Source organism: Carcharodon carcharias, chromosome 9, assembly GCF_017639515.1.
Source record: "Carcharodon carcharias isolate sCarCar2 chromosome 9, sCarCar2.pri, whole genome shotgun sequence".
NCBI classification, from domain to species: domain Eukaryota; kingdom Metazoa; phylum Chordata; class Chondrichthyes; order Lamniformes; family Lamnidae; genus Carcharodon; species Carcharodon carcharias.
The window spans coordinates 119993845-120000972 of NC_054475.1; positions in this window are offsets into that span (position 1 = coordinate 119993845).

Below are 7128 nucleotides of genomic sequence, written 5' to 3' on the forward strand. Positions count from 1 at the left end.
TCTCGATGTGAATAAGAATACCATTTTCCATTGGGTTTTTTTTGGATTCCCTTAGTGGGAAATTAGACTAATTCATAATTGTTTTTTGAAATTGTGAAGATAGAGAAGGTGATAAACTTTAAGATACCAATATAAATATTGTTTAATATATCATACTAGATATGACAGTGATCACGGCATTGCAATGTTAAGAAAAAAGCTTTCTATTCTCGTAGGACAAAGTAATGGGATATATGGCACATTTATATATAGTCATTGGTCAAGTTTTAAGCATAAGTTCTTTCCTCTAGCCCTGTGACTGAGCTAATTTACAGCAACTGAGTGACTGGTATTCAGGGACTTCATGCAGCAATTAATTTGTGTAAGTTCTACATGATTTTAAGAATCAAACAGCCAAAGACTTGAAGCACAGAAACAATTCAATTTTTACCAGTGTTTATGCTCCATATGAGCCTCCACTGTATTTCCTCTAATCCCATCACCATATCCTTCTATTCCTTTCTTCCTTGTGTGCTTTTCCAATGTCCCCTTAAATGCATCTATACTATTTGCCTCAACTTTTGCTTGTGGTTGAGAATGCCACATTCTAACCATGCTGACTAAAGAGGTTTCACCTGAATTCCCACATTTTTCAGAGTACACAGAATTCACTGTGTGATAGGAATGCAAATGATGTGATTCTAATTGCTAATTGGGTTATTTTTAAAGTTTTCGACAAGCTTCACCCATGCTTATAGAGTTTCATTTTGATGGCTGTTTACTCTTGGACTTAAACTGTAGAAGGCTTATTGAGTTGAGATCTATCCAGGGCTTGCTTTGTTTTCTGGTTTTAGAGTCATAGTCATGGGGCAAGATTTTACCATCAGTGAGTGGGGGCGGAGCTGGCTCGCTGACGCGTAACATGACGCGAGATGACATTGGGTGGAACTTCCGATGTCACCCTGCCCCATTTAAATTTTCAGGAAGGCAGGGGCACAGCAAAATCAGCTGCGTGCTTGCCAATTGAAGCCATTGACAGATCAATTAATCAGTGGATCTGCCTTAAGGTTGGCGGGCAGGCCAGGAGCCCCGGCTGGAAGTAGAAAAAACATGAAACCTCATCCACAGGCGGGATGAGGTTTCATGTAGGGCTTTAAAAATTTTAATTTTTGTTGGAAATTATGAACATGCCCCAACTCATGTGACATTGTCACATGAGGGTACATGTAAGGGAATTTTTTTTTGCTATTAATATATTTGCACGTAGAGCCGATCTCCCTGAGGCTGCACTTAGCCTCAGGGAGATGAGTACGCCCTTTTGTGCGCATGCATGAAAGAGCGCACTCTCGCTTTTAGGGATCCCCCCCACCCGCACAGGGAGCAAGCGCTTCCCTGTGGACGTCACGCTGGGTGGGCCTTAATTGGCCCACCCATGTAAAATGGTGCCGCGCCTCCGATCATAAAATGGCATGCGCCCGCCCATCAAACCCCCCTCCCTCCACCCCCAACAGGGGGCGAAAATTCAGCCAATAGAGTCATAGGGTAGGATTTTACGCAACGGCGAGCAGGTGCAGGGCACTCACCGACACGTAACATGATGTGCGGTGACATCTGGGGAATTCCCGATGTCACTACGCTCCATTTAAATTTTCAGGTAGGCAGGGGCGCAGCGAAATCAGCTGCACATGTGCTGACCTGACATTGTCACATGAGAGGATGTGTTAGGGAAATTTTATTTTTCTAACTTTAGGTTTTTAACATTTAGAGCCGACCTCCCTGAGGTTGCACTTAGCTTCAGGGAGATGACTGCGCTCTTTCGTGCGCATGTGTGAAAGAGCACACTCAATTTTGGGATTCCTCCCTGCCCGCACAGAGCGCTATGCGGACATCACACTGGGCCGGCCTTAATTGGCCCAATCACATAAACTGGGGCCGTGCCCCTGATTGGGGGTGTCGATCGGAAGCGAGCCTGTGCGCGCCCACCCTTCAACTTCGCCCCCAGCAGGGGGATAACTCAGCCCATAGATTATTACAGCACAGAAAGAGGCCCTTCGGCCAATCATGTCCAAGCCGGTCACCAAGCCCCTATCTACCCTAATCTCATTTTCCAGCTCTTGGCCTGTAGCCTTGTGTGCTATGGCATTTCAAGTGTTCATCTAAATACTTGTTAAATGTGAGGGCTCCTGCCTCTACCATCCTTTCAGGCAGTGAGTTCCAGATACACCCACCACCCCCCCACTCTGTGTGAAAAAAAATTTCCTCAAATCCCCTCTAAACCTCCTGCTCCTTACCTTAAATCTATACCTCCTGGTTATTTACCCCTCCAGTACTGGGGAAAGTTTCTCCCTATCTGTGCTATTTATGCCCCTCATAATTTTGCATCCCTCAGCCTTCTATGTTGTAAGGAAAACAACCTCAGCCTATCTAGTCTCTCTTCATAGCTGAAATGCTCCAGCCCAGGCAACATCCTGGTGATAAAAACAAAAAACTGAGGATGCTGGAAATCCAAAACAAAAACAGAATTACCTGGAAAAACTCAGCAGGTCTGGCAGCATCAGTGGAGAAGAAAAGAGTTGACATTTCGAGTCCTCATGACCCTTCAACAGAACTGAATGTTCAACAGAACATCTTGGTGAATCTCCTCTGCCCCCTCTCCATTACAATCACATCCTTCCTACACCATGGCAACCAGAACTGCACACACTACTCCAGATGTGGCCTAATTAATGCTTTAAATAGCTCCATCATAACCTCCCTGTTCTTGTTTTCAATGCCTCGACTAATAAAGGCAAGTATTCCATATGCCACCTTATCTACCTGTCCTGCTTCAAGGATCTATGGATGTGCATACCAAAGTCCCTTTGATCCTTTGTACTTCCTAGGGTGCTACCATTTATTGTGTACTCCCTTGCCTTGTTAGTCCTCCCAAAATACATCACCTCACATTTTTCAGGATTAAATTCCATTTGTCACTGTTTTGCCCATCTGACCAGCCCATCTTTTTCGTCCTGTAGTCTAAAGCTTTACTCAGTGCTATTTACCACACCACCAATTTTCATGTTATCTGCGAACTTACTGATCATACCTTCTACATTCATGTCTAGATCATTAATGTACACTGTAAACAGCAAGGGCCCAGCACTTAACCCTGCAGTATGCCACTGGACACAGGCTTGCGGTCACAAAAACAATCTTCAACCATCGCCTTCTGCCTCCTGCTACTAAGCCAACTTTGGATCCAAATTGCCCTGGATCCCATGGGCTTTTACCTTCTTGACCAGTCTGCTATGGGAGACCTTGTCAAAAGCCTGACTGAAATCCATGTAGACTACATCAACTACACTACCCTCATCTACACACCTAATCACCACCTCAAAATTCAATCAAATTTGTTAGACATGACCTCTCCTTGACAAAGCCATGCTGATTATTCTTGATGAATCCTTGCCTCTCCAAGTGGAGATTAATTCTGTCCCTCAGAATTTTTTCCAAAAATTTCCGAACCACTGATGTTAGACTCACTGACCTATAGTTCTCTAGTTTATCCCTACCACCCTTTTTGAATAATGGTACCACATTAGCTGTCCTCTAGTCCTTTGGCATCTCTCCTGTGGCCAGAGAGGATTTGAAAATTAATGTCAGGGCCCCTGAAATCTCTGCCCTTTCCTCCCACAGCAGCCTGGGATACATCTCATCTGGGTCTGGGGATTTATCAACTTTTAAGCCCACTCATAACCTCCTCCCTCTCGATACTAATTTGTTCAAGTATATCACAGTCCTCCTCCCTGATTTCTATACCTACATCATCCTTCTCTATAGCGAATACAGATGCGAAGCACTCATTTAAAACCTCACCTGCATCTTCCGGCTCCTCTCTCAGATTGCCACTTTGGTCCCTAATTGGCCCTATGCTTTTCCTGTTTATCCTCTTGCCCCTAATATATTTATAAAATGCCTTCAGATTTTCCTTTATTTTACCTGCCACTTTTTTTCATGCCCCCTCTTCATTCTCCTAATTCCTTTAATAAGTAACCCCCTGCACTTTCTATACTCCTCTAGAGCTTCTGCTGTTTTGAGCCCTCGGTATCTACCATAACCTTTCCTTTTTCCCTTATCCAATCCTGTATATTCCTCGACATCCAGGGTTCTCCGGACTTTTGGTCCCAGCTTTCACCTTTACGGGAACACGTTAGCCCTGCACTCTCACTATTTCCTTTTGAATAACTCCCACTGCTCTGACATAGATTTTCCTACAAGTAGCTGCTCCAAGTCCACTTTGGCCAGATCCTGTCTTATATTAAAATTGGCATTCCTCCAATTCTTTATTTCTGGTCCATCTTTGTCCTTTTCCATAACTACCTTAAATCTTACTGAGTTATGGTCACTCTCACTGAATTGCTCCCCCACTGACAATTCTACTTGCCCGGCTTCATTCCCTAAAACTAGCACCGCCCCTTCTCTTGTAGGACTTTCTATGTGCTGGCTTAAAAAGCTCTCCTGGATACATTTTAAGAATTCTGACCCCTTTAAGCCTTTCACACTTTTGTCTATCCCAGTTAATATTGAGGAAGTTGAAATCCCCTAATATTATTACCCCATTATTTTTACACTTCTCTGAGATTTGCCTCCATATCTGCCCTTCTATCTCCCCATGACTGTTTGGGGATCTATAGGACACTCCCAGCAATGTGATTGCCCCCTTTATATTTTTAAGTTCTACCCATATGGCCTCGTTTGAGGAACCTTCTAAGATATCATCCCTCCTTATTTGCAGTAATTGACTCCTTGATCAATATTGCGACATCACCTCTTTTACATCGCCCCCCCCCCCCCCCCCCCACAGTCTCACCTGAAGATTTTATACCCTGGATTATTAAACTGCTAGTCCTGCCCCTCCTTCAACCATGTCTGTGTGATAGCAATGATATCATATCCCCATGTGTTAATCAACACCCTCCACTAATCTGCCTTACTCGCAAGACTCCTTGCATTAATATAAATGTCATCCAGCTTTGCCATGCTCCCTTGTGCCTTAACTTGACTATATATGCTCTGCCTTCCAGACTAACTTGGTTTTTCTTCTATACTTGTCTGTACATCACCCCCTACTATACCTCTGCTCCATATCCCATCCTCCTGCTAAATTAGTTTAAACACCCCACCAACATCAGCTTTTTCTAATACTGGTGCCGCTCTTGTTGGGGTTAGCTGCTGCTCCAACTGGCTTGATCTGGGTCTCGACCCTCAGGCTTTTATTGAGAAGCTCAGCTGGCACCATTCACCCCTAGGTTAGGTTCACTCCACTCCCACTGCTGCTCTGACTGGCAGCTCCTCTTCTGCATGCAAATATTATCTGGAGTTGCTCTACTAAATCAGATCATATCACAAATATGCTTACATAAATAAGTATTTTATTTATTACATAAATAAGTGATCATTGCGCTGGACTATTGTGACGGTCTGCAGGGAAACATTATATATATCATGTAAGTAGCCAGTGAAATTTAATGTGGGGTAGGGGGTGAACAGGGTTTTGCAGCTGAGCTTGATCCTGTTCCTACTTAATACCCACACATGCATTTTCCAGCAGGGGGGTTAAAAAAAATCCTTGCATTTATAAAGCACCTTTCATGGCTTCAGTTTCTCAAAACACTTCACAACTAATAATGCACTTCAATGTATTCATTTGTTGTTGTGTTTCCCTACAACAATTTGCACCCTGCTAATTTGGTTGAAGGATGAACATTGACCAGGTCACAAAACAAAACTCTCTCACTAGTCTTCAAAATGTTTGCTTTCACTCGCGAAGACAGAAGACAGGCCCTTGGCTTAACGTCTCATTCCAAGGATGACACCTCTTACACTGCTTCCTTAGATCTGCAAATGGAATGCCAGCTTGGATTCTCCATAGTGAGAGTTGACCCCACAACCTTCTGACTCAAACACTGGTCAGTGATCAACAATAGGAAACACAGGTCTTTTTCCCCCTTACTAGCACAATTGTATTGCCCCAACTGTCGGAAATCGGGTCACTCAGCCCATATCAGGTATTGAATGACAGGTGCCTCAGTTCTATACAGCTGGCACCAAATCCAAACTCAAGGATCAACCATCTCCAGAATCTCTTTCAGAGCCTCATAGGATACAATTAAATTGAAGTTTCTTTGGTACTGGCTATGACGTATGCCTTGTATATGAAATACTTAAAACACTTTCATAGTTCCATTTCTTGAAAGGCATTTTGCTTATACACGAAAGGCAAGTGTATGATTTTATTAATCTGATGCCTTCACTGAATTGGTCATGTATGATGCTAGAATCTTTTATTTTTCATCTGCTTTATGAGTGACTAAGGCAAAAAAGAAGGATTTGTGTTCCTATAGCACCTCTCATGATTTCAGACATCCCAAAGTACCTTGCAGGCAGTGAAATACCTTTGAAGTATAGTCACTGTTGTGATGTAGGAAAATGCTGCAGCTACATTGCACACAGCAAGTCCCCACAAACAGCAATAAGATAATGATCAGAAAATCTGATTTAACAGTGTTGGTTGGGGGGACGAATATTGGTCAGCACACCAGAGACAAATTCCCTGCTCTTCAAGATGATGCCAGGGGATGGTCCCTGACCTCCTGAGGAGATAGACATTAACTTAATCTGAAAGACAATTGGAGAGAAATTAATTTGCTAGTGACATTACGGGGCCAACGTTGATTACCTAGGGCAGGCAGCCTGTGTGGCATTTGGCAATAGTATTAATGAAGAACACCTCCCAGACTTGGCAAATAGCTGCCAGTAGTGCTGTCTGTCCACAGGGAATTGACCTAGAAGTGAGCCTACCTGAACAAATTTCTGACCCAGTATTTCCAACAGTGTCTCACTCCCTCAGTACTGCACTAAAGCAACTGCCTGGATTATATGTTCAAATCACTGGAGTTGGACTTGAATCCACAAAATTTGATTGAGGTCAGAGTGCTACCCACAGAGTCACCGCTACAAAATTCAGAAAGATTAGAGTAAACATTACATCAAACTCATCAGGAACTCCAAAGGCAGGCAACTATTCATGTTAATGGGAGACAGCAGTTCCTTAAACTCTTTAAAATGTCAGTAAAAGTGTTTTCAAGAAAACACAGGTGACATTGAGTT